At 42.6% G+C, this 24028-nt stretch overlaps 1 long non-coding RNA gene across 1 annotated transcript; it reads left to right on the forward strand.

Moving 5' to 3' along the window:
* On the forward strand, positions 1–23708 carry LOC136789494 (uncharacterized). The gene is made up of 3 exons (XR_010828222.1): positions 1–318; positions 8970–9111; positions 9199–23708. It is a non-coding gene; the product is annotated as an uncharacterized lncRNA (long non-coding RNA).
* The last annotated feature ends 320 nt before the right edge of the window (positions 23709–24028 follow it).

The following is a 24028-nucleotide window of genomic DNA, read 5'->3' on the forward strand; positions in this document are numbered from 1 at the left end:
TTCCTCCTTTGACCGGGAGGCGGGGGTGCTTGTGTCGTCGGGCGGCCCCGCCCCGCGCTCCTCCTCCCCTTTCCCTGCCGCGGTGGCAAAGGCTGCCCTTCCGCGTTGTATTTAGAGCGTCATTGGCTCGCCCAGTGGCGTCCCCTTCCACATCTGGGACACAAAGTGGGCGGAACTGCCCGCGGGCCGCCCCCCCGCCTACGCCGGGGGCATGCGAAGACTAGGTGGCTCGGGTCTCCACACCGATAGCATTTTTTCTGACCCTTGGGGTCCTGGCTGATGGTTAGTGCTGTTGCAAAAGCGGACGCCAGCGATTCGGTATGATGTTCGATAGAACCCCTCGGTTACACGCCTCTGTCATCTGAACTATTGTTGCATTCACGGGCAGAGCCTGTAGCACCTTTTTACAGTTGGTATTTGCGTTTTCTACCGCTAGCCTTTGTAGCAAGGCGTCTTTTGCTTCCTGATTGTCGATCTGCTTATCTAATGCATCGCGAAGCCGATCAATAAACTGCATGTATGGTTCAGACACCCCTTGCTGGACCTTTGTAAAGGGCTGCGCGGGCTTCCCGGTCTCTGGAATTCTTAACATTGCCTGGAGGGCTAGGGTCGCAGTCAGCCGGAGGATGCCTGGATCTAGACGCGCCTGAAGGCGCGGATCTGCTATCGGGTCCGTACCCATCAGTTGAGGTATACCGGCTCCGAAAAGCGGATCCCCCGGCTGCCTTTCTAAATTTTGGAGTGCTGCATGTTCGCACAACTCTTTCCATTTCTGTTCCCATAATAATTTTTGTGTCGGAGTTAATATAATCGCTGCCATTTGTCGTATGTCGAAGGGGGTTAAAAGCTGACCCGTCATGACGTTCTCCAGCAGGAACTGCGTAAACGGGGCCGATAACCCATAAGTGGTCACCGTCTTACGCAGTTCTTTAATAAGGTCCCACTGGAAGGGGTTCCAGTCATTTTGCCCACGATCCTGAACTTGGGCTAGAAAAACGAGCCCTACCCCCCCCCCCCCCCCCCCCCCCCATTGCTTCTCTCTGAAGTTGTTTACAACGATCTGGGGGGTCAAAAGGATTCCCCGCGGGCGGATCCGCTGGCCTTGTGGGCGGTGGCAGCGGCGGTGCTGACGGCCGCTGAGACATTGTCTCCGACTCTGTTCCCAAGTCTGTCAGGTTTACTTCCTCTGGCGGTACGCAGTCACCGCTTTTTTTTTTTCACCCACCTGCGTAGCCTGAGCGGCCGCTGTCCGCTCCCTTTTTTCCGCTTGCCATGATCTCAGTGTCTCAGTTACTAAGTGCCAGGTCGTTATCACCTCAGCAGCTGTTGTATCTCCCCGCGAGACAGCGTCCTATATAGTTGTCCCCGCGTTCTCCCAAGTTTTTACATCAAACGCTGCCGGAGCTGTTATCGGGGCCCCGTTCTTTCGTAAGAACTTTAGCAATCGTTTCACTTTATGCGGGTCATATTTCACTCCCCTTTTTACCAGGAGTTGATTCAGTAGCTTAGCTATCACCTCCTCTTCGGCCGATAAATTAGCTCCCATAGTTAATGCCCCAGCCGCTCACCTGCTTCTTGAGGTGATGTCCCAGGATTAAAGCCGCGGTCCTGCCGCCAGCTTGAGTCGTTTGGCTGGGGTCCCTTCAGACGCTTCTCTCAGCGTTGCTCTCTTCCTGATCACATCGGGGTCACCATTTGAAGGGATGAAAGACATGGACTCCTGATGGCTCTTGAACAGGAGACCTTTATTGCCGTTTTTCTCCACTACATATACTTTCCCCGTAACCCCATGCGCTGTCCACGTACCCGAATCAGTCATACAGTTGGTTAGAAACCCTCAGAACGCACCCCAAGCCAACCAGCAATTGGCCACTGCCCAAAGTCTATCTTTATCACTGCAGCCAAGTTATTTATCTCTACCTTGCTCAAGTTTTTGTTTCTACCGCTTATTTCCTCATTATCTCTAGTTCAGGGACGTGTGAAACAGCGCAAAGCCACCTGCGAATTCCTTCCCCACATCTTCCCTTTCTTATAAACATCTGCTGTGTCACCCCACACAATGATGTCATCGATGTACTGCAGGTGTTCAGTAGATTCCCCCTGTTCCAGTGTAGACTGGATCGGTCCATGGCAAATGGTAAGGCTGTGTTCCCACCCTTGGGGAAGTCAATTCCAGGTGTATTGGATACCCCTCCAAGTAAAAGCAAACTGTGGCCTACACTCTGCTTTTAAACGGATGGAGAAAAATGCAGTAGCAATGTCAGTTGTGGCATACCACTTGGCTCCCTTTGATTCCAGTTCATACTGGAGTTCTAGCATGTCCAGCACTGCAGCACTCAGCGGTGGCGTGACTTTGTTCAGGCCACGATAGTCCACTGTTAGTCTCCACTCACCATTAGACTTTCGCACTGGCCATATGGGACTATTAAAGGGTGAGTGAGTCTTGCTGATCACTCCTTGGCTCTCCAGTTGACGAATTAGCTTATGGATGGGAATCAGGGAGTCTCGGTTGGTGCGATATTGCCGCCGGTGCACAGTTGTGGTAGCGATTGGCACCTGCTGTTCTTCGACACTCAGCAACCCCATAACAGAAGGGTCCTCTGAGAGACCGGGCAAGGTAGACAACTGTTTAATGGCCTCTGTCTCTAAGGCAGCTATGCCAAAAGCCCAGCGGAACCCTTTTGGGTCCTTGAAATATCCTCTCCTGAGGTAGTCTATGCCAAGGATGCATGGAGCTTCTGGGCCAGTCACAATAGGGTGCTTTTGCCACTCATTCCCAGTTAGACTCACTTCAGCCTCCAATACAGTTAACTGCTGGGATCCCCCCATCACACCATAAATACAGATGGGTTCTGGCCCTTTATAGCTTGATGGCATTAGAGTACACTGTGCACCGGTGTCTACTAAAGCCTTATACTTCTGTGCGTCTGAAATGCCAGACCATCGAATCTACACAGTCCAATAAACTCGATTGTCCCTTTCCTCCCCTTGGCTGGAGGCAGGGCCCCTCTAAGCCTGGTCAGAATCTTCATTACTGTGTCTGGAGGACTGCTCGCTGGAAGCTGGAGCAGCAAGTTTCTCAGAGAACCCCTTTTTTCCGATTGTTTTTCCTTGCAACTCACGTACCCGTGCCTCTAGGGTCGAGGTAGATTTCCCATCCCATTTTCTCATGTCCTCGCCATGGTCATGTAGGTAAAACCACAGGGTGTCATGGGGTGTGTACCCCCTATATCTTCTTCCTTGGACAGAAGGACGATTGCCCCTGTTAGCTGAGACACTGTTTTTTATAGGTGGGGAGGAAGATAAATTCTCTTTAAGTTGGTGGACCTCTTTAGAAAGTTTCTCCACAGCCGAGACACAGGCCATTAGGGAAGAGGAGAGACTTTCTTCATACTGCCAGAGTTGTTTAGCCAATTCATCCACTGGGGGTTCCTCATGGTCCTTCCAGGTCATTCCTGCCAATGAGCTGGCATATAATGATGGTGCACTCCATACAAACTTCTGCCACATGGGTCTTGTACACTTGACTTCATCTGGATCTGTGGATATTTGTTCGTTGTCTAGGTCATCATAAATCACCTCCCGTACGGCTAATTCCCTCAGGTACTGGATTCCCTTCTCCATAGTGGTCCACTTGCCTGGTAGACATACAAGTTCTTCCTTGAAGGGATACCTTTCCTTCACAGCTGACAGGAGACACCTCCAGAGGCTGAAGCCTGGTGCTCCTTTCCCAATTGCTTTGTCAATGCCTGCATCTCTAGCAAGGGATCCCAGCCACCTGGCTTCCCTGCCCTCTAATTCCAGACAATTGGCTCCAGTGTCCCAGCACTGGAGCGGCCAGGTGACAAGGTGCTCACCTAGATAACGACTGAAATCTTTTTGCACTTCTCGTAGCTCACGCTACGTATAGGTTCCGGGTAGTTATTGTTGTTTTGCGACATCTTCATCTTCATCCTCCTGTTCCTCTGATGGCCCGGCCTTGTCTTCTCCATACCTAGTCTTAGCAGGAGTTTCTCTGCGTTCTAAACGATCTGAGTCTCTAAACCATGTTTTCATCTTGGTTACGGGTGCAACTGACACTGGTACAGTTTGTTTCCCTGGCTCAGCCTTGGGGCCCGTTGTAGGGCTTAGAGTGGCCACTGGGCCTGTCTCAGGGGTTGAAGTGGCCGCAGGGTCTGTCACTGGGGTTATACTGGCATTGAATGCAGCTCGGTAAGGATAGGCCAAGCCCCAGCACGTTGCAGTGATTTGTGTATGTCTGGTGTTGCCAGAGTGATGACACACCTTTTTCAAGCACTCTACCAATTTTTTAGGATTTTGCATTTGTTCAGGGGTGAATTTCCAAAGCACTGGAGGTGCCCACTGCTCTAGATGCCTTCCCATATCCTCCCACTCTCCCTGCCACTCATAACTATCCTGCCTCAGGACAGATCTCTGGATGACATTCTTAAGTATTTGTTTAACCTTAGACAAAACCTGAAGTGCATTCAGGAGACCTAACAACAAGAGCAGGCTGGTCTGAACATCCCAAGGATATTCAAAGTTTTGTCAAGCTACCATAACTTGCCTGGAGGAGAAGAAAGGGGGAGGGAACAATTGGGAAAAAACAACTTCCCCTGACACCTCCATAGACTGGCTCCCTGAAGAAAAAGCATGAAATGTGTAATTATTATTAGTTTCTGAGGTAGGATTTCCAAAGTACGGAGTTGATGGCAATGCTGAGTACAAATATAGTAATGCGTTATATAACTCAGCTCGGAAAGCAGGCACAGCAGACTTGAGATCACAAAAATCGGCATTGTGATTAGAAACTATTAAACTGATATAATGCTTATAAGGATTTTGTTTTAACACGCTCTAGTCAGATCTGTCATTATCTCAACACTTCATGCCCCACGTTGGGCGCCAAAAAGGACTGTTGTGGTTTAACCCAGCTGGCAGCTAAGCTGCACACACCATTCGCTCACCCACGCCCTCCCTCTCTGGGACGGGGGAGAGAATCAGGAAAATGAAGCCTGTTGGTTGAGATAAAGACAGTTTATTAGGACAGAAAAGACAAGAAAAAAAATAATAGTGCTACTAATAATAATGTGTACAAAACAAGTGATGCACTTGTGATGTAATTGTGATGTAATTGCTCACCACCCACTGACCGATGCCCAGCCTATCCCCGAGCAGCCGGTCCCCCCACCACAGCCAGCCCCGCCATATAATTGTGCAGCATGACGTCAGATGGTATGGAATACCCCTTTGGCCAGTTTGACGCAGGATCAGTTCTGAAAGGACTGTATCCCACGGGAGGGACCCCCACGTTGGAGCAGGGGAAGAGAATGACCGTGAAGGAGCAGCGAAGACCAAGTGTTACGGACTGACCACAGCCCCCATTCCCCCATTCCCCTGCGCTGCTCAGGGGGAGGAGTTGGAAGAGGATGGATGGGGGGGAAAGGTGTTTTTAGTTTTTTTGTTTGTTTCTCACTGCTCTAGCTTGTTAGTAAAATGTAATAAATTTTATTAATCTCCCTATGCCGAGTCCGTTTTTCCCGTGATGATAATTGCTGAGTGATCTCCCTGTCCTGATCTCAACCCTTGAGCCCTTTTCCTTGTATTTTCTTCCCTTTTCCCTTTGAGGAGAGTGGTGGTTTTACTCGGGTGGGCAGCCGAGTTACACCACAGCCGCTCTCTCACTCCCCCTCCTCAAAGAGGAAGGGGGAGAAAATACGATGAAAAGGGCTCAAGGGTTGAGATAAGGACAGGGAGATCACTTAACAATTATAGTGACGGGCAAAACAGACTCAGCATAGGGAGATAGTAAGATTTATTGCCTATTACTAACAAGCAAGTGAGAAACAAAGGAAAGAAACCAAAAATGCCTTCCCCCCATCCACCCTCTTCCACCTCCTCCCCCCGAGCGGCACAGGGGAACGGGGGAATGGGGGTTGTGGTCAGTCTATAGTGCTTCGTCTTTAAGTCTATAGTGCTTCGTTTTAAGGCTTTTGACACCGTTCCCCACAACATTCTCCTCGAGAAACTGGCTGCTCGGGGCTTGGACTGGCGTACGCTTCGCTGGGTTAGAAACTGGCTGGATGGCCGGGCCCAGAGAGTTGTGGTGAATGGAGTCAAATCTGGTTGGAGGCCGGTCACTAGTGGAGTCCCCCAGGGCTCGGTACTGGGGCCGGTCCTCTTTAATATCTTTATTGATGATCTGGATGAGGGCGTCCAGTGCACCCTCAGTAAGTTTGCAGACGACACCAAGCTAAGTGCGTGTGTCGATCTGCTCGAGGGCAGGAAGGCTCTGCAGGAGGATCTGGATAGGCTGGAGCGATGGGCTGAGGTCAACTGCATGAAGTTCAACAAGGCCAAGTGCCGGGTCCTGCACCTGGGCTGCAACAACCCCAAGCAGAGCTACAGGCTGGGAGATGAGTGGCTGGAAAGCTGCCTGGCCGAGAAGGACCTGGGAGTATTGGTGGATAGTCGGCTGAATATGAGCCAGCAGTGTGCTCAGGTGGCCAAGAAGGCCAACGGCATCCTGGCCTGTATAAGAAGCAGTGTGGCCAGCAGGTCGAGGGAAGTGATTGTGCCCCTGTACTCGGCTCTGGTGAGGCCGCACCTCGAGTACTGTGTTCAGTTCTGGGCCCCTCGCTACAGGAAGGACATGGACGTGCTCGAGCGAGTCCAGAGAAGGGCGACCAAGCTTGTGAGGGGTCTGGAGAACAAGTCTTACGAGGAGCGGCTGAGGGAGCTGGGCTTGTTCAGCCTGGAGAAGAGGAGGCTCAGGGGCGACCTCATCGCTCTCTACAGTTACCTGAAAGGAGGCTGTAGAGAGGTGGGGGTTGGTCTATTCTCCCACGTGCCTGGTGACAGGACGAGGGGGAATGGGCTAAAGTTGCGACAGGGGAGTTTTAGGTTGGATGTTAGGAAGTACTTCTTTACCGAAAGGGTTATTAAGCATTGGAACGGGCTGCCCAGGGAGGTGGTGGAGTCACCATCCCTGGAGGTCTTTAAAAGACGTTTAGATGTAGAGCTTAGGGATATGGTTTAGTGGAGTACTTAGTGTTAGGTCGGAGGTTGGACTCGATGATCTTGAGGTCTCTTCCAACCTAGAGAAATCTGTGAATCTGTGTGAATCTGTCTCCACCGCTCCTTCTCGGTCACTCTCGTCCCCTGTGCTGTGGGGTCCCTCCCACGGGATGCAGTCCTTGCTGAACTGATCATGCATGGGCTTCCCACAGGCAGCAGCTCTTCGAGAACTGCTCCACATATGGGTCCGTACCACGGGGTCCATCCCTCAGGAGCGAACTGCTCCAACCTGGATCCCCCACGGGCAGCAGCTCCTGCCAGATCACCTGCTCCTGCGTGGTCTCCCCTCCACGGGCTACAGGTCTGGCCCAGGATCTGCTCCGCCAGGGGTCCTCCACAGGCCGCAGCCTCTGTCGGTGCAGGTCCACCTGTTCCACCATGGTCTCCTCCACGGACTGCAGGGTGGAACCCTGCTCCACCGTGGTACTCCATGGGCTGCAGGGGGATAGCCTGCTTCAATATCGTCCTCACCACAGGCCGCAGGGGAACTTCTGCTCTGGCGCCTGGAGCACCTCTCCCCCTCCTTCTTCACTGACCTTGGCTCCTGCAAGGCTGTTCCTCACTCCTCTCACTCTCCCAGCTGCTGTGTAGCAGCATTTTTTTTTTCCCTCTGTCTTAAATATGCTCTCACAGAGGCGCGAAGAACATCACTTATTGGCTCGGCTCTGGTCAGCAGTGGGGCCCTTACCAAACATGGGGCAGCTTCTAGATTCTTCTCACAGAAGCCAGCCCTATGGCCCCCTGCTACCAAAACCTTGCCACGTAAACCCACTACAGAGGGGGAGTGAGAGAGTAGTTGTGGTGGAGCTCAGCTGCTCAGCTGGGTAAGACCACCACAGGTATACATAATAGAAAGTTACATTCTTTATTGTGCTTTCAAGCCTATAGTATTTATTCTGAGGAAGGAACGTGTGGTCTACAAACATGGCAGTAAATTTATTTCTGTTATTTCTATTTTCTCAGGTGTTATCTCTGTCCTCAGAGATGTTAAGAATGATACTTTTCAATAGATTTAGTCTATACTTTCATTAAAATTTTATACATGATCTAAGTTTTTAAAAATTGAGTGATTAATGGATGCTTTTTCATTAGAAAGATTATGCCAGCAGCTCAGACTTGCTAGATGAGGCTAAAGGTTTATTTATAGTAATTGCAGCTATAAATGTGGAGAGCTTTCATAAGTGGATATTTCGATAACCAGTTGTTGCTGCTCTTGAAAGGTTCTGTATCTGCATGTTAGTGCGAACATCAGTGCTTTAAAGCTTAGACGTGGTATTAATTTTTTTCAGCACCATTGATTAGGAAACTGAGGTAAGAGTGTACCTTTAGAACAGCTGAATAAATCCATTCAGTATAGAAATCTAAGTTTGAGGAATGACCCATCACCTGCTTTCCTTTACCATATGGTTAATCTCTGTTAATCAGTAAATCTCTTCTAGTGGCAGACCATCTTTGCCAATATTTTTCCCCGCATCTTGCAGCTATAATGATGTAAGACAACTGGAAACTTGATTAGCTAAGTCTTTTCTTTGTGCTATTCAAGTATGCACATAAAATATTTATACATGTTAAATTTCTTGAGTTGCTCTTGCATCATCTTTAGGAATATCACTTATCATTCTTATGTGTTGCTGATAGAGAAATGAGAAGAAAAATGCACACACTGAAAAGTTAGGATTCCAAGCACATTTGAAATGTATTTAATAAGAACATCATTTATAGCAGTTGGTGGGTTTCTTGTTTGTTTCAGTATTAGGAACACAGTGGAACTTCTGTAAGCATATCAGTTATGATTTAGCACTATGTAAAAAAAAAAAAAAAAAAAAAAACATAGTTGACTGAAAGGAAAAAATCCAGATGAGCATTAAATATTTTTTTTCCTCTCAATCCAGGACATTTGCACCAGTGTGGGATGTTTTCAAAACCTCAACAGAAAAACTAGCAAGCTGCCACTTGGATCTTGTGCGGAGATTACAAGAACTAATAAAAGAAGTTCACAAGTATGGAGATGAACAAATGAAAGCTTATAAAAAGGTTATTTTTTATTGTATGCGTGTCCAATGACTTCTTAACATGAAAATTAAAATGATTTGGTTTTGACAACGATGTTATATTTGGCAGAATAAAGAAGATGATTCTGGAACATTAGAAGCAGTGCAAAACATTCAAAGTATCACTCAGGCCTTACAGAAGTCAAAGGAAAACTACAATGCAAAGTGTATTGAACAAGTACGTTTGAAAAAAGAAGGAGCAACACAGAGGGAAGTCAATAAGGTAGTTCTGTGACACGTTAAATTCATTGTGTTGTCAATCTGTAATGCGTTCACCTTGTATTAGTAATTGAAATGCTCTAAAAGGACTAAAAGTAGGTAAATAGTGGTTATTTTATAACGTACGTACTTTGAATACCTAGTTATATTTTGTTTACGCTTCATCTGTACTCTCTAACTGCACTGCAGTTCTAATTATTTATTTTGTAATTACCTACATCATATGATAATTTTGTTTAGTGGCTTTTACAGAAATTATGTATAATTGATTCAGCATCTATTATGATTTTGGATAAATTTTCTTAGGTAAATAAACACTCAGTGCCCTTGTTTTTTTAAATTAAGGAGTAGGAAGTCTTGTGCTGTCACTTCAACTGAGACAAAATAGCTAATTATAGGACTATTAGAAATCTGTTCCATTGAGAAGAAAAACAAGTTAATGCTACTTTCGATACTAATTTAAGACATCACAATTACTTGGACCAAAAACTCAAGGGATGAGTATTGATGATGTATTTAGTACTATCCTTGGGTCATGGGAGAGTTTGATTCATTTACAGAACGGTTGAGGTTGGAAGGGACCTCTGGAGGTCATCTTGTCCAACCCCCTGCTCAAGCAGGGCTGCCCAGAACCTGGAGGGAGACTCCACAACCTCTCTGGGCAACCTGTTGTTTTTTGTTTTAAGTTTCCTGATGTTCATAGAATCATAGAATGGTTTGGACTGGAAGGGACCTTAAAGATCATCTAATTCCAGCCCCCCTGCCATGGGCAGAGACACCTTACACTAGATCAGGGCTCAAAGCCCCATCCAACCTGGCCCTCTTCTGGACACGTTCTAGCAGATCCACATCCTTCTTGTGCTGGGGGCCCCAGAGCTGGATGCAATACTCCAAGTGGGGTCTCATGAGAGGAGAATCACCTCCCTCGACCTGCTGGACATGCTTCTTTTGATGCAGCCCAGGATACAGTTTGCTTTCTGGGCTGCAAGCACACATTGCTGGCTCATGTCGAGCTTCTCGTCAACCAACGCCCCCAGGTCCTTCTCCTCAGAGCTGTTCTCAATCCATTCTCCACCCAATCTGTATTTATGCTTGGGATTGCCCCAGCCCAGATGCATGACCTTGAGCTGTTGATTGCAACTGGTTGAATGTGACCATCCAGCCAATTCCTTATCCACCGAATGGTCCACCCATCAAATCCATGTCCCTCCAACTTTGAGACAAGGATTATCATGGGGGACAGTGTCAAATGCTTTGCACAAGTCCAAGTAGATGATGTCACTTGCTCTTTCCCTATCCACCAATGCTGTAACCCCGTCATAGAAGGCCAACACATTTGTTGGGAACCATCTGCCCTTAGTGAAGCCATCCTGACTGTTAACAATTACCTCCTAATTTTCCATGTGCCTTAGCATAGTTTCCAGGAGGATCTGCTCCACGATTTTGCTGGGCACAGAGGTGAGACTGACTGGCCTGTAGTTCCTCGGGTCATCCTTTTTTCCCTTTTTAAAAATGGGGGTTATGTTTCTCCTCTTCCAGGGGAGGGGCCCCTCGTCCCTGCCTTTGCCTTCTGGGACTTGGGCTATGTGGCTAGAGCTCTTGATGGTGGAGAGTGAGGCAAAGAAGTCATTAACTACCTCAGCCTTCTCTTCTGTATCCTGGGTAACCAGGTCTCCTGTTTCCTTCTGGAGAGGGCCCACAATTTCCCTAGTCTTCTTTTTTTTTTTTTTTTTACTGGCATGCCTATGCAAGCCTTTCTTGTTGCCCTTGATGTCCTTGGCCAAATTTAATTCTCGTAGGGCTTTAATTTAATTCTCGTAGGGCTTTAATAGGACTTTTTTTTTTAAGGGTTCAGACAGAACCTCCTATGTTTCCATTTGTGCACATTGTCTCTTGTCCTTTTGCTGGGCACCACTGAAAAGAGCCTGGCTCTGGTTTTGTCCTCTTCATGCCCTCCTTTCAGGTATTTATATATATTGATGAGATTCCCCCCAAGTCTTTTCTTCTCTAGGCTGAAGAGTCCCAGCTCTCTCAGTCTTTCCTCATAGGAGAGATGCTTCAGTTCCTTAATCATCTTTGTGGCCCTTTGTTGGACTCTTTCCAGGAATTCCATATGTGTCTCGTACTGGGGGGCCCAGAACTGGACACTGTTCCAGATGTGGCTTCACCAGTGCTGAGTAGAGGGGAAGGATCACCTGTCAACCTGCTAGCAACACTGAAACTTTTTCTGGTTTTCAGGAAACAAAGTAATAGTAGAGGAAAGTGGTTATGTTTCCCTGTATTATCTTTTTTAAATGTTGATACCTCTGCATATTTCCATTTCATTTATCTGATCTGTGTAGGACTGTTCTTGTTAGAAGAAAAGCAATAAGACCATTCTGTCTTAGTGGAGAAGATAGTTGGTTATTGTCTTGTCACTGATGACAAAAGTGATCCTGTTGACCATGTTCTGATTGTTTTATCTTTAATACAAATCCTTTTTTTTTTTTTTCCTGGTTTCTGTCTCAGATGACAATCACTACTGGTTTCTAGACATGAATCAGAAATGTGTGGGATGGCAGATGTCAGCCCGTTCAAAATATTTTTTGTGATCTCTTGTAAATAGATTTAAACTTTTCAGTAGGAGAAGACTTGATGCAAGGCTTGCTTTTAAGATATAACATTGCAATCTCTTGTCCAGTTGGAAACAAAAAGAAAGTTCAGTCAGTATTGGGATTCTCCTGCATTTCTTTGTCTTCCAGGAATATCAAGCCCACAAAAAGAAAATTTTGGTTTATTAACAACAAATAATTTTTTTTGTTATAAAGCCAAAAAGGACTATTATAAACAAGTCTAATCTGCATGAATCTGGCCCTCAGTATGTTCTGCATTAACTTCACTTTCAAATATCTTCTCTTAATCTTAACATTTATGTTGATGTAGCACCTGTACTTTTGAATGTGTTTTTCCTTATTTTTCTTATTTCACTTCAAATAGAGCTGTGCCTTCTTGTTTTTGTTTCTGTTTTTGTTTTTGTTTTTGTTTTTCACCCTTGACTCTTTTAGAATTGCACTAATAGCTGTTTGTTCTGAATTCCAACCCTGCTGTCTTCATGCTTTTCTGTTGCTGATCTGAATATTTTACATATCAGCTAATTAGTTAACTTCAGCAATGCGTGCTTTCAAATATTGATTTCAGAACATATATTACAAGTTAGTCATCCTTGATAAGGGGAAGGGATTTAAATGACATAATTACTTTGTTACCTTTTTATGTGGTTTATGTTTAGCTTTAAACAGAAATCTCTGTTGGCTTGTTAAAGTTATTTGGTGGTAAAATTTTGTTATGACACTTTACTGTTTTGATATGCCTCTGAATATTTTTATAGGTCATCCTAGGCTTTCTCTTAATAGTGACTTTAAAATCCTTGGATCAGATTGGATGCTTGACCATTTGACGCTTTTTTTGTACTGATCTGTAGGCAGCAGTTAAATTGAAAAAAGCTACAAATACCTATAAACTATATGTGGAGAAATATGCTGTGGTTAAATCTGATTTTGAACAGAAAATGACAGAAACTGCACAGGGGAGTGTTATTTTAAAAGGTAACTCAGTATAGGTTAATATGTTCTATTTTATCTTTCTGAAGATATCTGAAGCTTTTGAAAAATTGCTCCGAGATAGAATGATCTCCTTTCGAATTTATATAAAAATATACTGTCAAAAATAATAGGTTTGAAAGGCAGGCTCTCGACCTGTGATGAAAGTGTTCTTGAATGACACGTTGGAATACTAGCACTCTAGAAAGACTTTCTGAAGAAATTTTTAGGAAGAAAACAAAAAATGAACTTCTGGAAGTATTATATATTATATATATTATATAAATTATAATTATTAAGTATTATATATTCTGGAAGCCTTGTGATTGTGCGGAAAATCCTGTGAATTGTTGGTGAGCCAGAATTCATTCATAGGAGTTATAATACTGGGATCTATCATAGTGTTGTAGTGTGGTGTTGTCTTTTTTTTTTTTTTTTTCCCAGTATCTTGACTAGGTTCTGGTTGGAGGAACTATAACCCCCTATGCTTGTCTTACCAGTTGGAGTTAAATTTGCTCAAGTATGTTATTTTTCTCTCTTTAAAAATGTGACTCTTAAGTGCATTTTTTTGTTGTTGTTTTTTAGTGTAAGACTGGGTGATGACTGCAGTTATTCAGTGGTATAAAAACCACTTGCGTTAAAAAATAAAAAATTCACCAAGAAAATTCATGGTCTAGGTTATAAGGCCTGTTGTCCTTCTCTCTCATCTCTGATGTGTGAAGCTGTTTTCAATATATATTTTAAGTTAGCATTGCTGTCAAAAGCAGCAGTTGTCCTCTTTCCATGCTTCTTCCTTTGTTGTGCGTTTGTGTGAGGATCTTTCTTGTGGAACTAATCCAGACAAAAGCTAATGTATTGATGAAGGTTGGCTTTAACCCAGAAGAGGTCTGGGGTCATCTTTGTTATGAGATCACGCGAGCATTTGTGTTGGCACAAAGGAAGAGGCAATGTGGTACAAAGGGTAGAGACTTGGGTCTTTAAGCCAGCTTAAAGTGTGTGAGATGCTGATCTGGATTTAACTGAATGTGTGTCCACCTTATAGATTTGCATCTGTTGCTTTAGGATTGTGTCTCTCTGTAACTAGAATATTTGTGGTTCATCCCTAGGCAGTTTGATTGGGATTGACATTTGCATGTGTGATTACAATCACTTGTGAATTTCGGGACTGGACAACTTCTTTAAACTTGTATTTTAAAATCAGTTCTTGGAAACAAGTATAATAGTAATAAAAGAATCTTTGCCACTGAAGTGTAACATTACTCCTGGAAATGTTCCACAAATAAGAGTAGGTGAAGGAAAACGTAGGGCTTTCAGCAAGCAAACTATCTGGGCTTTTCATAATGTGCTTAAAAAAAAAAAAAGCCATTTAAACAATCCACTACAACAAAAGAAGAAAAGGATCAATTCTTATCTAGTAACAGAATATGAAGATGCTTTTTTTTTTCCTCCTTATTTGTGTTAATAGGTAGGTATTGGTAGATATTGGGTATTTCAACCTGATTGAGGTATCTGGAGAGAGGAAAAAATATTTTTACTATACCAGATATTACATCTGGGAAAGCCTGACCATACTTCTGGGCTTTTTTCTTTTTTTTCTTCTCCAGTGCACAAATAGTACAAATTTATATCTCATTACAAACCATACTTGTCTAAATGTCCTTAGTTCTTCAACTGTAACAACCCTTTTACTCTAAATTTAAATTTTCACTTATGATAATGGTCAACGTAAAATTCTTACTACCTTCCACAGCTATATATTGGAAGTGAAAATTGGAATTCTGCCAGTATAAGTCCGATCTGTTCAATTTTATTTAAATAGAATGGTGTTGCTGCATCTACAGTTTGGTTGCAGGACAGCTCCTTTACATATGATGGGATAGGAAAAATAACAAAATGTATAAATATGTGAAAGTCCCTTACTAAATCACATATACCCTAGATGATCTTAATTTGTAGTATATTTCACATTAAATATACTAGTTCTGAAAAGAAATTAAATGTGTGAACATTCTCAGCTGTTTCAGTGCAAAATCAGTTGGCTTAACTTAAATCTTTCTTGGACTGTTCAAATAAAGAACACTAGCATCTTGAACTGATGTGGTACAGGTTTTATGTATTTTTTTTTATGTATTTGTCATTTACTATCTTACCTGCATTATCAAAGTGACTTGTGATGCATGATTTTGATAGACTGAATTTTGAAACATGATTTTCATAATCTTGAATTACAAGTTAGTTTTTGCTGCAATAAACATGGAAGATTTTATTGTGATTAAAGTATGAAAATATAGTTTACTTTGCTGTTTAGAAATTGGATTTGACAGAAATTGCTCATGTTGAAAGATTGAGTAAAACTATAGTTGTATTATATGCAGTTGCTAAGAAAACATTATTTGCCAGTTATTCCACCTTGTTAAAGTTTGCTGCCTTTTTTTTTTCTGTATGAGTCCAGTGTTTTCCTTTGACCTCCTCTTGCTGTTAACATACTTGAAAAAGTCTTTTTTGTTGTCTGACGCCACAGTGGCGAGCGTCAACTCAAGTTGAGGTTTAGCTTTTCTTTTTTTCTCCCTGCAGATGCGAATTGCAGATCTGTACTCTCCTTGTGAAGCCAGACCTTGCTTCCAGAGGTCACATATCTTCTTTTTCTGCCCTGTTCAGCCAGGCTGGTCTTCTGCCCCATTCGCTTGACTTACAGCACAGTGGGATTGCCTGCTCCTGAGCTTTTAAGAGGCGGTTCTTGAAAAGCGACCAGCTCATGGACCCCAAAACCCTCTAGAGCTGATTCTCAGGGGAGACTTCTAACTAGCTCCCTGAGAAGCTTAAAGTCTGCTCTCTTAAAGTCCAGGGTGGCAACTCTGCTGACCTTTTTTCTCCTTACACCAAAAATTTTGAACTCAACTATTTCATGATCACTGTGGCCAAGACAGCCACCTCCCATCACCTCTCCCACAAGGCCTTCCCTATTCTCAAACAGGTCTAGGAGGGCTTCTTTCCTATTTTTCTCTCAGAACTTCCAGTCTCAAATAATCTTCAACATGCTCTAGGAATTTCCCAGACTTGCTTTTCACAGCAGTATGGTATTCCCAGTTAAGGTTGAAGTTGGTCTCCCATAAGGACAAGGGCAACCAATCCTGAGATTTCCTGTAATTGCCTATAGAATAGCTCATCCATGCTATCGTCCTGCGTGGGCGTTTGATAGTAGACACCCATGGCAACATTTGCTTTGCTATCCATTCCCTTAAATCCTCACCCAGAGGCTCTCTACCACATCATCCCTAATGGCAAGGGCTGTACAGTCTAATCTTTCCCCTACATACAGTACAACACCTCTACCTCGCCTGCTCTGCCTATCCTTCCTGAACAGCCAATACCCCTCCATCCCTCCATCCCAGCACTCCACTTGTGCCACTCATTCTACTGAGTCTCACTAATACCAATGATATCGTAACTCTGGGAAAGGACCAAAGCTTCGAGTTCATCCTGTTTGTTCCTCATGCTGTGTGCATTGGTATACAAGTATTTCAGTTGTGCTCCTGAACTTGCAGTGCTCCCTGGAGCAGCTTAGATGCTCCCATTAGCCTTGCCACCCTCAGAAGGTGCTGTACCATCCCTTGGCTTAACCTCAGTGTTCCTAATGGTATTCCCCCTTCTCCCATCGATCCTAGTTTAAAGCCCTCTCAGTCAGTCTTGACAGGTTACAGGCTATGAAACATTTCCCCCATTGAGACATCTTGAAGATTCTTCCATGATTATAAAACCCAGAATTCTGTCAGAGGCACCAGTCTTGGAGACAGGCATTGATGACCTGAGCTTGCTTGTTTCTTTCCTTTTCTCTCCCCATTACTGGGAGGATTGAGGAAAACACTGTGCTCCTGAGTCCTTCAACCATCTTCCCAGGGCCCTGAAATGTGTTTTCATTGACTTTGGGCTTCCTGTAACTACATCATTGGTACCCACTTGATAGAGGAGGGGTGGTATGGTGGTTTTACCTTGCTAGGCAGCTGAACTCCATCACAGCCGCTCTCTCACTCCCCTCCTCAGAAGAGGAGGGGAAGAAGAAAAGGAAAAAAACAACTCACAGGTTGAGCTAAGGATAATTTAATTAAAGGAAAAATAATTATTAAGGGAAAATTATTATTAATGAAAAAATGTAACTAAAAGGAAAAGGGGGAAAGGGAAAAAAAAAAGAAAAAAAAACACAAGCAAAGGCCATGTGGAAGTGCAGAGGAAAGAAATTACTCTCTACTTCCCACCAACGAGCGATGCTTGACCACGTCCTTGAAGCAGGGCCTCAACGCGCGTAGATGTTGTTCGGGAAGACAGACATTTTCACAATGAGAGCCCACCCCTCCCCTCTCCTTCCTCTTTCCACCTTTTGTTGCTGAGTGTGATGTCATATGGTGTGGAATATCCCTTTGGTTTGTTTAGGTCAGCTACCCTGGTGATGTTCCCTCCCCACCTCTTGCCCACCCCCAGCCTGCTGGCTCTTGGGGGGTTAGAGGGAGTCCTGATGCTGTGCCAGCACTGCTCAGCAGCAGACACAACACTGGTGTGATACCACTGCTGTTTTAGCTACAAGTGCAGAGCACAGCACTGTATGGGCTGCTGCAGGGAAAGTTAACTCCATCCCAGCCAGACCCAGTACAAGTGGGTAATAGTCTGGAGGCTGTATTATGCTTGAAAGCTTCCTGGTAACATCCCTGATCTGAGCCCTGGGGACGCAGCAAATTTCTCTGGGAAGAGGGTTTGGTCTGCAGATGGGAGCCTTTGTTCCCTTCAGAAGGGGAGTCACCTATGACTACAACTTGCCACTGTTTCTTCACGGCACTGGTTTTGATGCCTCTTCTTCCGTCTTCTCACATCCCTCATCTACCATACCAGAGCCTCATATCTATTCAGTAATGGAAGCTGAGTGGATGGACAGGGGATCCTCTTATGACTTACAACTCCCACAGGTGTGCTTGCTGTTGTCCTCCACCTCAGGGAGTAGCCTCAGGCACACCCTACAGCCTGAGAGGTGGGTGGTTGCATGAACTGCCTGGAGCTCTGTCAGGGTGGTTGCGTTAGTTCTACCAGGTGGCAGAGGAACAGAAGCAGAGGGTGTGGCTTTCTGTCAAGTGGTCACCATGTCTGTGCCTCCTTGCTGCCACACACCTGACAGAATGTTGTTTAATACGTTGCTGTTGGTTGAGGAGGCCATCAGGGCTGCAGCCCAAGCCTGCTGGTGAGCAGAGCAGGCAGCAGCCCTCCTACTGTCAGAATGTGCTGCCCTTCTGCACAAACTGTCACGCCCTCTCTGTCCCTGCTTGCAAACACTGCTTGTGACACTCCCAGTCAGTTCTTGGAAAACCTGTCTTAACTAGAATTGAGTACAGTTGACTGTTTGGATGACTTTGGTGTTGAGCAATCTGCATATAAAGTTCAAGAATGAGGAATAATTCTTTACATTTTTAAATTGAAAGGAAAACGTTTATAAAAAGGAATGATGCTTAAACTGTGTATGCTGTGTATGAATTGAACAGCTAAAGATACTGACAAAGATCTTCGTGTTCTATGCTACAATAAGAATAAAAAAAAATGGCTTGTACTTGGGTCATTAACATTACAGAATTGTTTCAGTACATCTTTTCAAAATAGACTGATCTTTTAAAAGTGCAAATAAACTATTTGGTTAATGATTATATCTGTGGTGTGTATTATAGTGCCTAGATTGCTTTAGTCTTTGATCAGAACCTTTGTTTTATGTACTATAAAAAATTTACTACTTCAAACATTTTAAATACTAAGTATAAAACAATAAGCAAGAAATATTGAAGTGGAATGGGTGGGGGGTGGGTGCACTATCCACTGATATAATAAAAAGATTTGGCCATCTGTTTTGATACGCATTATAGAGAAGAGTTTAAAGGAGAATAATATGTGGCCACGATAGTGATTAAGAGCAGATATTATAGACATGGACCATAGATAGCTTTCAAAGCAAAATAATACAGTATATAAACTGTATATATAAAATCAAGCAATCACTAAAAGTAGTAATATTATAAATAAGCTGCAGAGGATGACTGTATCCTCTTTAATCAAGAAGGAAGGCTGCTGGAGGAAAAATCCTATTTTAATCTGCTTGATTCGTGGCTAGAGAGGCATATAAGTATGGCAAAGTAAAGACTGAGAGTTTAGAAGACAGAGAGATTTGATTTGTCTGTATGGAGTTGTACTTGTGTTTGTGAATCAGAGTACGGGGGCATGTGATACGTAAAGAAGCAAAGGAAATAGATTTAACTTGAGAAAGAGAAAGCATGTGTATATTGTAAGCAGGAAGAGAGGGTGCCGATGCAAAACAGATACAGAAATAGGGTTTCTGGGATTAGATGAAAAAGGAGATGAGACTATTCACTAATGCAGAAAGGAGACTTTTTAAATACTCTCTAACCTTATTTTCACTTGGTAGAAATAGGTCAAATGTTTTGAAAAACAATTATAGGTGAAAGTTTAAAAAACTCAGAAGTTGAATAACGGTTCTAGAAGGATCTATTAAATTTTCATAGATTCATAGAACAGCTTGGGTTGGGAGGGACCTTAAAGATCATCTAGTTCCAATCCCCCTGCCATGGGCAGGGATGCCACCCACTAGAACAGGGTGCCCAGGGCCTCGTCCAATCTGGTCTTGAACACCTCCAGGGAAGGGGCATCCACAACCTCTCTGGCCAACCTGTTCCAGTGCTTGACCACCCTCTGAGTGAAGAATTTCCTCCTAACCTCTAGTCTAAATCTCCCCTCTTTTAAACCATTCCTTCTTGTCCTGTAATTATCTGCCCGAGCAAAAAGTTGCTCTCCATCTTTCTTATAAGCCCCCTTTAAGTATTGAAAAGCCGCAATGAGGTCACCCTAGAGCCTACCCTTCTGTAGGCTGAACATCCCCAGCTCTCTCAGCCCCTCTTCATTGGAGAGGTGCTCCAGCCCTCTGATCAACTTTGTGGCCCTCCTCTGGACCCGCTCTAACAGATCAACAGCCTTCTTGTACTGGGGGCCCCAGACCTGGATGCAGTACTCCCAAGTGGGGCCTCACAAGAGCAGAGTAGAGGGGGGACAATCACCTCCCTCGACCTGCTGGCCATTCCTCTTTTAATGCAGCCCAAGATGCAGTTGGCCTTCTGGGCTGCAAGCATGCACTGCTGGCTCATGTCAAGCTTTTCGTCCACCAGAACCCCCAAGTCCTTCTCTGCAGGGCTGGTCTCAATGAGTTCTTCTCCATGCCTGTACTCATGTCCGGGATTGCCCTGACCCAGGTGCAGCACCTTGCACTTGGACTTGTTGAACCTCATTAAGTTCACATGGGCACACTTGAACCTCAAGCTTGTCCAGGTCCCTTTGGATGGCATCCCATCCTTCTGTTGTATGAACTGCACCTCTCAGCTTGGTGTCATCTGCAAATTTGCTGAGGGTGCACTCGATCCCATTGTCTATGTTGGCGATAAAGATATTAAACAGTACCAGACCCAGGACAGACCCCCAAGGGACACCACCCGTCACCGGCCTCCACCCGGACATAGAGCCATTGACCACCACTTTCTGGGTGAGGCCTTCAAGCCAATTCTTTATCCACCGAATGGTCCATCCTTCAAATCCATCTCTCTCCAATTTGGAGATCAGGATGTCATTTTAAAGTACATTATTTTGTAACTGTGAATTATGCAACTTCCTTTCTTAAACAGTGTAATCGCTGATAAATGTCTGAAAAATATTTTTTTTTCTGTTTAGCATATTTAAGTATTAAAAATTAAGATTTAGTAGTTTAAGAATTATTTTCATTATAATTGCTTATATTGGTTTACAGAAATTTCAAGATATTGAAGAAACGCATCTTCATATGAAAGAGATTATAGAATCATTCTCAAACATCATAAAAGAAATTCATTCACAAATAGGAGAAATAATTTTTATATTATCATTTTTTAATTTTTTTTTTTAATTTGGATTATGGTCCATACTAAATGAAGCATTTCTTACTGTGTTTGTGGTAATTACAAGATCACATCTTTCAAATGACAGTAACTTTTAAAACTGGAATGAGAAAGAGGAGATAAATAGAAATGATCCATAAGATTCAAAAGATTTTCAAGCAGATTTGGTTCTTTTTACCACAAATATCAAACGTTATACAGGTACTGAACTTTTTTATCAGATGTTTGAAGGAGATTTGAATGCTTATTAAATTGTCATTTTGACTTTTTGTGATGTTTGTATATATATGTTCCCTTATTCAAGCCTCTCTAAAAATTTTTATTGAGTAGATCATCCTCTAATTTTGTTCATTGTATTACAAATCTTTTTAATATCTAAATTCAATATAAACCAGAAATTTTACTGCTTCTTGGTGCATTTATACATTCAATATCACAAATTTTACAGAATAAGGCTGAATAATGATTACATTTTGTGTTAACAGAAAATATTTTGACAATTTGAAGAATTATTAGTGTATTTCAAAGTTCTGTTCTTTAGATATTAAATTAGCACTAATTTTACACATAATGGGATACTTGTAATTTTATTTTAACTAAAACTTGAAATTATCAGTCTGAAAAGCTTCCAAATTTTTGATACACTTCAGTTTTTATGAGCAAAAGGCCTTTAGTAACAGTGTTAAAAGAAGCTTTTATAGTATCTTTTATTTAGATTCAAGTTGTTTTTTAGATGCAACTCTTATAAGTATTCCTTAATTTTTGATGTGTTGAAATGTAGTTTTATTTGCGTGCGCTTAATTTGAGTCACTTTTCCTTAGTTTTGAGGTTTTCTGCTAATGAATGATGGTCACAAGGGTCGTGCTATTTATTTCTAAAGCATATACATACTTCCTTGTTGGAAAAACATGTGGTTGTTCCTTTGTGAGACCAAAAACATTACAACAGTAGTGCTTTTATTCAAACAGGTGGGAACTGTGATAATACAGTGGGAACTATTCACACCCTTAACTGGTGTTGGCTTAAGAGGCAGAGTGTCTTCCTGACATTGTAGTGGGACATGTTGACAATTTCAGAAAATGATGTATACGAAAGTGGTTTAGATGGAAGAAATTGAAGTAAATCCCAGACCACTCATCAAGCTGTATTCTTTCATCACTCATTTCTATCTGTATTATACACACACTGGCTAATACTAAAGCAATGAAGGGATTTCCTTGATAAAATGTCTACTGATTTCTGGAAACCCTTTAAATATATTTTTGAAGGAAGTATTTTTGAACAGTAGCTCTAGAGTTAAAAGTAAACACTTCTTAAAGTCAATTATATTCTGTTAATTACTGTTTTTTAAATTCCCTTTGTGTGTGGTAATTTTTTTTGAAGGTACACGAAGAGTTTATTAATAACATGACAAATACTACAGTTGAAAGTTTAATACAGAAATTTGCCGAGTCAAAAGGAACTGGCAAGGAAAGACCCAGTAAGAGATTAAGAATAACAGAGTAGGAAATGTTAATTTTAAAAACTGTAGATTTCCACTCCTATAAAAGGTCAAGCCCTATTTGTTAATGTGTTATAGTTGTAATGTACTTACAATTTCAAAATTTTTGGAATTCATTAGCTTTGATATTAAATTATTCATAGAAATTCAACAACACAATGTATTATATATGTGTAGGACTTGTGTTCATAAAGCATAGCAATTTATAACTCTGAGTCCCTCTGTGTAGACCTTTAAGGAAGCTCTTAAACTATACTGTTCCTTGGTACGTCAGTGAAATTTGTCAAGAAACCTAAATTCCCTGCACAAACTTACCTGTGCTATATGCTTCTGCATAAATATTTCCATACTTTAATTAATATAAATTGATGGATATATTCGGAACAGATGTCTGTAAAGCTGCTTATAGAGCTGTTGAAACAGTTCCATTGATTTATTTGGTCATCTTACAAAATTATGCATTTTAATAGATCATATGTAGATTGTTTCTTTACTAAGTAGCAAATTGAACAGTACTTCCTGAAAGTACTGCTTTTTGGGTGTAGTGTATAAGACTTTCCTGGACAGGCATAAAAAGACAATCTCACAGTACTGTGAATCTAACGTTATGGGAAAAATATGGAGTTTGCTTCAATATTTGGGTGTGAGTACGTGGTTACTAGTTGTGTGAGTACAGGTATTTGGTAGTATCATTTTTCTTTGAGTGTTGGGAGTCCTGGCTAGCATCTCTGCCTTCTAGTACAAAAGCACAAAGTTTTGTTTCAGAACAAGGATGTACATGACAGAGTAGATTTGAGCATTTATATTGAATTGTTAAATCTGTTTACTAAATATCTTACGATGCCTCTGTTAGGTGTTTTTAATATAACATTGTTTCATATTCACTCTGTGATCTGCTAATGCTGACACCTGATTGGGCTGAGGTAAGACTGTATATGGAAGAACTGTTGAATGTTTCCTGTATATTTTGCAATTTTTTCAATAAAGAGTAAGAAAGAAAAAGTATGAAATTCAGTAGATTTATGTTCAGTTGGACTGAAGTCAGGACTGTCTTTACGGGTGAAAATTTTTACCTGTCTTTACAGGTGAAAATTCAGTATTCAGACCTCTTTGGCTAGCTATTGCTGAGGTATCATGGTTAGGGATCTGTCTTGCATTGGATGCTGACTCCCTGGAATACAAAGACCATTGCTAATGTATCCTAGAGCACTATGCACTTCAGGTCATCTACTGTATTATTGTGGTTTTTTTGCTACATAGTAACGATAAGAAAAGTAACACTTCACTTTTGAATTTAGTGGAAGAAGTTGCACACACCATATACTTATTTGCTGCTTTATAGAGTTTATCAAATCCCATTTGTATTTCTTTGAGGCCAAATAAAAGCTTTTGCCATGGCAAATTTCATTTCTTCAATCCTACAACTATTTTAACAGCAAAATATTTTAAGGAAAGATTATGTTTTTAATGTGGAAATGCATTCACCTTGAATTTCTATACAGAGTGAAATTATTGTATTTATATCAACTTTGTAAAGTGGTCATGGTGCAGAGGGAAAGCGTAGGCAAATTCAGCAGCAAAAGAATACAATTTTGCAAGAAATTATGAAATGTCAAATATAGGAGACTGGAAACAGAC

The sequence above is a fragment of the Anser cygnoides genome, unplaced genomic scaffold (genome assembly GCF_040182565.1).
Source record: "Anser cygnoides isolate HZ-2024a breed goose unplaced genomic scaffold, Taihu_goose_T2T_genome scaffold_51_1, whole genome shotgun sequence".
In the NCBI taxonomy this organism is placed as follows: Eukaryota; Metazoa; Chordata; class Aves; order Anseriformes; family Anatidae; genus Anser; species Anser cygnoides.